Consider the following 9,470-nt stretch of genomic DNA (forward strand, 5'->3'; position numbering starts at 1 on the left):
GCTTTCGACCATTATGGCTAATTTAAAGCCTCAACGATGATTAAATCATATTGATCCCGAGTGTTTTTCAATTAGGATATGGCTTTGCTCACTGAAGATGTAATCCAATAAGATCTGATGAACACACTGCTTTCATGTTTAATCAGCTCAGGCAAGTGGTACAGATTGCCATGACTTTCTGTTTAAGAAAGCTCTGATAACTTTATGGAAATGGACTTTAAAGCTTTAACTGACACTTGTTTTCATTTATAAGTGATTCTACTGGTTATTTTCTATGAGTTGTCAGGAATGGCGAAGAAATGCTCAACACAAATATTTCAACTCCAAAGTTGCGTCTTTTCCAACAGTGCAAAAACTTAAATATAAAGAGTTTTCGATACCATAATAAAGCAGTCAGTTCTCACAATTAGAACATGAAACTAGGTAATGACTTAAATATCTTAATGTTTAGTTATTATTACAATTATTTCCACTTTTTATCACTTCAGCTCTGGGTGAAATTTATACAATGTCCTTATAAAATACATTTCCTGCATTACCCGGTGATTGCTGAAACCTCAAATACTGTAAAGCATTGATGAAACTGCAGCTGAAAGACAAAATACACAATATATGTAATGCTCTGAAAGTTGGAAGCTACACTGTAAAACTGTCAACGCAGTAAACTGAAATTAATTGCCATGAATGAAATACCATTGTACTGCATGGCTGAAAAACCAGGAAGTTGACGTAACCTTGCTACTAGTATTGTTGAATATATATATGACAGGCTATTTTTACCCGCATGTGCACACATGTTCAGATGTGTATGTGATCAGAGGACAAGACGGGGTCGTACACATGGTGTTGATGTGGACAGTTTCCAACAACAGTCGTGTGACCACTTACCCAGTTCCTCCCGTCTGCACCGCTCTCAACTCCTCGATGATTAATTAGGTAAGAGAGTGGAATTAGTCTATCAGCAAGCTGAGGGAGAGGATGAAAATATTTACAGAGCTCCCAGGAAGGGATTTCATTAGGTGTTGACTCGTGGTGAGTCGCCTCCTCTCTGCTCATGCCGATATAGAGTGGGAGTACTCTTAAAATTGACCCTTAATTTCAAGTCATGTGGTAACCGAGACCATCCAGACATCAGACAGAGAACAGGATGTATCCTTTACTTATATTGTTATATTGGGAAATACAAGATGACTCAAGCAAAACACATATAGTAATGGGAATAAAACTGCCTCAGAGCACAAAAGGCTAAACTTAAAGATTCAAGGAACTGAAGGATAATCCCACAGAGACAACATGATTCAAGCTATGGTAGACACATTAACCACTCTCTCCTCTCAAGGGTAAAAACATCAACCCACACAGTCTTGGGAAATCGGTAAGCATCAGTCTTTTGGCTAATGTTTCTCACTTTGCTGTATGTTGATTGGCATGAGATACCCCGCTGCTGTGTTATTTCCTCTAGCTGTACTCCTCCTCCCATACACTCGAGCTCTCTCAGCAGGGGTTAACTGACCTCAGAAACACACAGTACGAGCACCCATGGGGCAGCTGAATGCTTCTGTGATTATCAGGGGAATAACAAAGTACATGCGTCTTATGACCAATTTAGGAGCCCTGGAGTCCAATCCATAACAATAACAGTATACAAATAAGAAAGAAAATACTCTTCTTTTTGAACCAATGTGCTAGCATCTATGATTACCTCTGAATCAGACAACACAACGGTTTGTTGAGCTCATGTTCAATAAAGCCAGTCAACAAACTATTCAAGGTTAACAACATCAACTTGAAAGTGAAACACTGAAACTGTCGGATCTCAAACAACACTTATTATTCAAAAGATTTGCTGATAAAATGTATTAAGAAATTACAAATATGTTCCATGTTATATTTATTTTAGTTCTGCGAGGTCGGTTGCCATGATGTATTAGTCATTGGTCATTGCCTCTGAAAACAAGCTGAGCCATTTTGGCTCAAGTTTGGGAATTCCTTGGCTCATATCCAAACTGTTGAACAAGTTGTACACTGAAAGGAGATGACATACCAGTAATCCAATATGCTCAGCAACTGAGGTGGTTTACTCACCCTTATTAAACAATGTGAATCATGTAATTTGGAGTCCATTATTTTATTCTTCTGTTTAGTGGTTGGAGGCTGGTAAGTGTGCAGTACATAGGCCTTTATCTACTTTTAAAAACAGCGGTTTCCTGTGTCCTGTGACCTGTATCTCTTGTCCAACCAAAAGTTGTTTTTTTGGTTTTTGTTTGAGCATTCATATCAAAGTTATGTTTTCCTGTGAAAATGTTGAATGAAGTCTGTTGGTTGGTTTGTCAGCAGGATTACACAAACACTACAAATGGAGGCTTGGTCACAGCCCATAATAGACTGCATTAACTTCTGGTGCAGACCTGGATAAAGGGACGAATCCAGGAATACATGAAACATGTTATTAGAAAGATTTACCTCAAAAATCTATGAGAAGATACCAAATACTGTATGTTGAACAAATGTAGATAGACCCTCCAATATTAACTCCATTTCACCCAGACTGCATGACTCAGAAAACACTGAAACGTTGCACTTTACCTTGGAAAAAGTATGTTTCACTGAATCCATAAAGGTGCAGGAGGGTATAACAACCAAAAATGAATTTGGCACCTAATTCCAATGCCCAAAATGTGAGGGGGGCTTCATATGCTGTTTGATGATCTGACAAGCTTTTCTTGAAGCATATGACGCCTTTGTTTGGCTGATTGGTTGGTTAGTTTAGAGACTTTATCGGCCACAATGTCTCAATGTCAAGTAGCATAAAAAACAAATGGTGACTTCTCCAAAAGTAGCTTGGTTGATGTCTTAGTGGCTAGAATTAATTGATTTCTGCCTCCAACGACCGTGTGAGGAAGGCCTAGGTGAAGGAATTGTATCCTGCTCTGAATCATGTTGTTTCCCTGGAGACTCATGTCCTCTATGTCACATCCACTTTTGTGAATCCCTGAACGATTACATTCCTCCTGAAATGATCCCAGGCAACGATATTCCACTGGGACATATGTCACATAGCACTTTAAGATGCTCCCACTGCCATTTCTCCAATTACCAAAATACAAACATAAAACAAAATTAGAACCCACTATGACCTCCTTCCCAGCTTATTACAAGACCTCGCTGCCATCCACTAGCTGGCACTCCTCTAAAACAGGGCCAAGACAAACTCCCTAAGCAAGGCCAACTCAGCAGAAAAGGATGGGAATGGGCAGTCAAGGTTTTACAGTATGTTTTAAACTCATACCGTTTCCAGGCAGACACATCAGGGAATAAGACTGCTGCACATCCATCAAGGGAATTAGGATTAATTGACTAAACACAAGCACCACATTTTTTTTTTCTTACATGCCTGTTGACTCAGAGCAGGACTGGAGGGATGGACACAAGACTGTTGGAGCTGGCTGGAACATAGTTCTTGACCTGTGGCTTACTTTAGGTCAAGTGAACTCAGCGTCCCAAAGTAGGCCTACGCAGCAAACATGCAGAAACCTGATGACGAAGAGAAAGATGACTGATGGATGCAAGTTAAGGCCATTTAAAATCTGGTTTCTGGTTGTTTGCACTCAAAGTCACTAGTAGAGCTCGGTTAAGAGTTATGTTACAGTAATACAGTATGTTCTTGTAAAATATTAATATCTCCATTTACTGAGACATGGCTCTTACAAGACACAGGGGATACAGATCTCAAGTGGGATAGCAAGGAAAAATACCAACACCAGTTCTCCAGAGTGTATTACAGTGAAAAGAGAATCAAAGAAAAGATCCCAGTGGAATAATAATCTTTTATTTTCCTTTTTAGGCAATAATCATATGGCTTCTTGCTTGTACATTTGTTATCTTTTAAAATTTCCCATCCCATACATTTTTAAAAAAAAGTTTATTACAGCAACCCATTCTAAACTGGGTATAAAGCCACAGTTCTTTGGTGTGTCATTTTATAAGAAGAAACAGGATCTAAATTTGCCAACGAACCCTGGACACAAACAGCAATCTCCAGGGTGAAAGTCCTGTCCTTGTTTGACCCAAACATCTGTCCCCGACCTCTGACCCGATACCTGACTTCCTCCTTTGCTGCCATGATGATTACCATGGCCACTATAGGTTGCTGAATGACAAGGAATGCAGAAATAGGAGTCATTTTTCTGATGACGAACGTTCACAGTTGTTAAAGGTAGGTCTGTCTGACATAAACATAGACATGACCGCAGTCTCTCCGCCCTCCGGCTAGACGCGAGGGGGTAATACGTTGACACTGACCCCCTCTCTCTCCCCGGAGGAGAGTGCGACCCGCGGGTGCACAGTGCAGCGGCCAGGATGAGACCGGCTGCGCTGGGAGTTTACAGTCTCTGAAAGAGCGGTGCGTCAGACATCAGTTACCCGCCTCCGCAGCTCCGACGGTGTTTCCGCGGCGCATCACCCTCCGACCCTCGAGCGAGGTCGCGGGCGAGGCGCTTCCAGCTGCTGGAAGAGGTCCGGCGAGGCACAGCGGGTGGTCGGGGCCGCTGCCTGCCGGAATCGATTCAGAGGATTTTATGAATCGATATTGAATTGGGAAAAAATATATTGCAATGCATTGATGAATCGATATTTTTACCCACCCCTAGTTAAAGGTAATTCTAGTCTGAGCCCAAATATTAGTCGTATCAGAGTTTAGCCTCTTTTCATACATAGGTGATTGAAGTCGTTATCATGGTGGATTTAGAGTTTGCTAGAATAGGAGCCCTTCCTGAATTTTTTCAAACTAAAAAACTAGTTAGTTATGAAATATTACCATGAAAAACTGAAAAGACAGAGCAGTTCTAGCAATCAATGGAAGAGCATTTTGAAATCAAGACAGACGCTATGTATTTAGCAAAATTTCTGAAAAATATGAATGTTTGGAACATACATAGCAGAATGTGGGAGAACACAGAAGTGGATTGTTTCTGATGCATTTTGTTATCATATCACTGTATAAACCATAAATACAAACCACAGCTCCCTAAGAAAACTACAAATTTTGAGACCCATCTGAGCCACAAGTTTAATACTAAGACAATATTTCTAAGCAGATCATTTACGTTTTTCAGTTCAGTGTCATAATCTGCTCTATTGAGCGGAAGTAATAAAATGAATCATTATTTGTTTTTAATGCTAGATTACTGCAACAATTAAAAAATCATGTTAAAACAAAGGAAAGCCTGTTTATTTGCAGTACGACAAGGCCTTCAAAGGCTTAACCGATTCGCTCCAAACACATCTGTCAAAGAATTATCTGTTTGTTACTACAGAGATGAGGACATGACAAAACATCGCCAGCATGGCTCGAGTCACCCTCTTCCCGGAGGACGGGGGTGTTTATGCGGTCTGAAGGGCCTCAGGGCTATTGACTCAGCTGAGCCCAAACTCCCCAGCAGCCCCACAGAGTAACAGCATGTCCAATGGGGCTTTAAAAAAGGGAAGTGGTGGGCACAAGCAGAGATACTGAGCATACCGTCCTCAACATATGTATCTGAAAAAGAGCAATTTAGTATCCAGATGTGATTTCATGGATGTTTGTTTCATTATTGCATTCAACTGGGGTTGACTTTACTCTAAAACTTGGTATTTTGGTAATGTTTCCCTGCCTGGTCATGGCCCTTTTATGAGAGAGGGTCATGGGTGAGAAAGAAAACTCAATGCCGTTCACATACTGTTTACACAAGGAAAGCCTGGCTGGGGATAAGAACAGGTTCCAGACCCTTGGTACACCAGTGAGTCAGACACACGTTCTCATGCAGACGCATGTACACACACACACACACACACACACATACACACACATACACACAGACACACACAGACACACACACACACACACACACAGACACACACACACACACACACACACACACACACACACACACACACACACACACACACACACACACACACACATACACACACATACACACACATACACAGACATACACACATACACACACACACACACACACACACAGTGTGAATTCTACTACAGAGACTGTACAGTAGTAACAGTCAGAGAGCATACAACTATATCCCCTTAGATAGTCAGTATTTGGTTATAGACTAAATCTGTCAAGTATGACATTTCATTGGTCACACTGGTAGGCCTGATAGTCAGCAGGTAAAAAAAAATTCAAAAAATATGTTTTAACCCTGTGAATAGACAGTTGCCTTTGATAAATATTAGCCTGTAAACATATTTTCTGTAATATTTGTGACACTTTGTAACTACATTTTTTTATACACTTGAGAATGGCTGATCCGAATGTTCGAAAACTTTGACTGATGCCATGGCAATTGACACCGAAATCAGTATTACCTAGTAACCCAGCAGTAGTTTGGCAACATTAACAGTGACAGAGTGCGACACATGATCACACAACAGCAAGTTACAACATTAGTAAGATGTCGACAAAGTCAAACGTCTGGTTTAGCTAAAAATATCTCATATTTGCAAAGAGGAGTTAGGCTAATCACTTGAAAACTGTAAGTAACATCTTAGCTGTCTTGCAGTTGCTATTCATTTCTTTGTGGCTCATGCCTTTGGTCCCCTCAAGAGTTACGACCTCCCACCCCCACAGCCCCTAACCCCCAGGCTGCCAACAAAGCTTCAAATATTCACGGGAAATTCTCACTGAAGCTTAAAAAGCCCTTGTTGTGAGGGATGTGATGCAAATGAAGAAAAACATTAATGTATTATTAAATGTACCTTAAGACTGAGTCAAAACACTAAAAAGCAGACTATTAGAACAAAAGAAAATGGAGATTTATTTGTTTACGCTCTTACAATCTGTGTCCGAGATGTCTGAATCTAATGACAGATCTCTTTAATAAACAGAACCAAACCTTCAGAGCAACATACTCACTTCCTTGCTTCAGGGCAACATTACCTCTTTCTCCATTATCTCAGTCTCTAATGCTCCTTTGGCTGAGCAGATAGTAAGACAAAAGTCGTCTGCATGACAGCTCACTATCTAACCAAATTCAGATGTCGTCTTATAAACTTTACAGTAGTGGAAGGAAGTAAATATTTTTTTTCATTTTTCTTAAAATATTCATGGGAGAGGTTAAAGTAAAGGAGAAGTAGCAGGCCTCCCTTAGCATCCCCCTCAGTATTTTCCCATCCCTCCCTGTGTGGAGATGTAAAAAGACAACCTTGGGGAGCCCAGACCTAAACAATATGATCTCTTTGAGGCCCATTGCAGGCCTTCCCACCACTTTCTTCCCAATCTCTTAGTCGTTTCCTGTTTGTGTAAAAGATTTGTTGTCTTTGACATATCAGTTCTTACGCTCCGATCAAGAGGAGTGTGGCGACCACATCATTTTACATCACCAAGGTCGGCATCTCAGGTCAGTGATTTCCGTGACGCTGAGCAGGAATTGAGGCTCAAAGGGGCAAAGATCAGTCCAAAACCAGCATGCGTACAGGTTGTAATACTGACTTCCTTACAGTAACAACTTAAACAACTACGTGACAGAACACACTTTCTGTTCTTCACGTTCCCCAACACAAACACATATTTTTTTTTTTAAGTCAGACGATCACACGGCACAACAGCACTAACAAGGCTGGTCCATTCAGTGTTAGAGCTGCTGTAAATATTTTCTGAGCCTTGACTGCACCAGAGGGATGGTGCTGGAGCTGTCCTTGACACCTACGCAGCACACCGAGAAAATAAAAGGCTTGTTAAAGTCACATTGGACGGGTCCCTTGTGGGCCATCTGAGGGTGATATATGTAGTTCTGGATGTTTAGGACTGTCAGGAGCCCAAAAATTAGTTCTGTACAGATGGATGTTTGTTATGTCTACATGAGAGCATGAGAGCGTTGAGTGGCCATTAGAAAAAAATACATGTCACAAGGCTTTCTGGAGTTCAGTCTTCCTGTCAAATCATCTATAATACAAACCATCTTATAAAGAGAATTGTAGCCTTAAACACCCCTAACAGATGTACGACTTGACTCCCCTCGATGAACGTCAGACTTAAATTAAATACGCAGCTCATATGTTCCATTTATTATAAACTCAATATTTATGGCAATATTCTAAAAATAGCTATTCTGTTAAAAAGCAGGCTAATTCAGTAAATACATGATGATAGATTGAAAATCACATATCAGACAGACAGAAGAAGATAATATTCTGCATACATATGGTGTTTGGCAATTAAAAGGTTCAGAAAGCTGACTGACATGACAGAGATTTATAATGTGAACAGTTGTGAACAGAAGTTATTATTTGGCATGCAGACTCTGACCTCATCCAGTTCAGCACAGCAGGAATTTAGGACAAATGAGTTCTCACAGAAAAACTTTGACTCCAAATGTGGATGTCGTGGTGGGGGTGGAGCTTGTGAAATTCGACATGTATGAACAACAATGCAAGAGTTTGAAAAAGAGCAGCACAGCGGCAGCAGAACAAAACAGTAGGCAGAGCAATGGAGCGCACAGTCTTTTTTTATGAAATGTTACACAGAAGTAACAAGCAGCACATGACCATTAGGACAAGGACAGCAATAAACAGAGCTGAGTTAAGAATATATTGAGAAAACGCAAATAACGACGGCATGATTGCACCAAACACATGAACAGCAGCCCATCAAAGGAATTTAATAGGAACATATTTGATAGGTTTAATAAGACAATAACCAACAGGACTTGGCTTCATAACAACACTGGCAAAAACAAACTTCTTTTCATTTTCTCTACCGCATACTCTCACAAACGTCAACAAATCCTGATTTATGGCAACTATGAGGGGACACCAGGCCCCAAGAAGACCTCCAGGTTTTGAAGCAAACTTCAAAGAGGCCAAAACTCGTAATGACAACATCACGTCATGCACTAGGACCCAAAGAGACTTTTAAAATAAAAATTTCAACGCATGACAACGCCCGCAACATGACTAATTTCACTATCTTAATTTGAGCCATTTGGTGCAATAACATTTGAAAAGTCTTGAGGAGCTGTAAAATGTATTCATTGTATCTCGGGATGCACATTATGGATTTATTCAGCAGATAACAATTAATAATTTCACATTTTTGTATTTTAAAACGTAAGTTCATAACCAGGCGGTTTGAAACACCTGGTTTGGAGTCAAGACTTTACTTTCATTACTTATGTGCATCACTATGTAACATCCGTTATACAAATATGTATATTTAGATATATCATAACATATATAAGGCTGTACCCAGCCATGGTTACCAACTGTAGCGTTGTTATTTTGGATCTCACTACCTCGCTCTGCATGACTTGCCCTACTCCGCCTCTGATTGGCTACATCCTGCCCGTTAAGTAATGTTTATTTGCAACTCTCACCAAAGATTGAACAGAGGTGAGATGTGTCCCTCTCTAAAACAGAGCGTTCAAGACACGGTGGGTAAACGGGTGCTGCAGCAATGGACCATTTGAGA

Source organism: Sparus aurata, chromosome 19, assembly GCF_900880675.1.
Source record: "Sparus aurata chromosome 19, fSpaAur1.1, whole genome shotgun sequence".
NCBI lineage: Eukaryota > Metazoa > Chordata > Actinopteri > Spariformes > Sparidae > Sparus > Sparus aurata.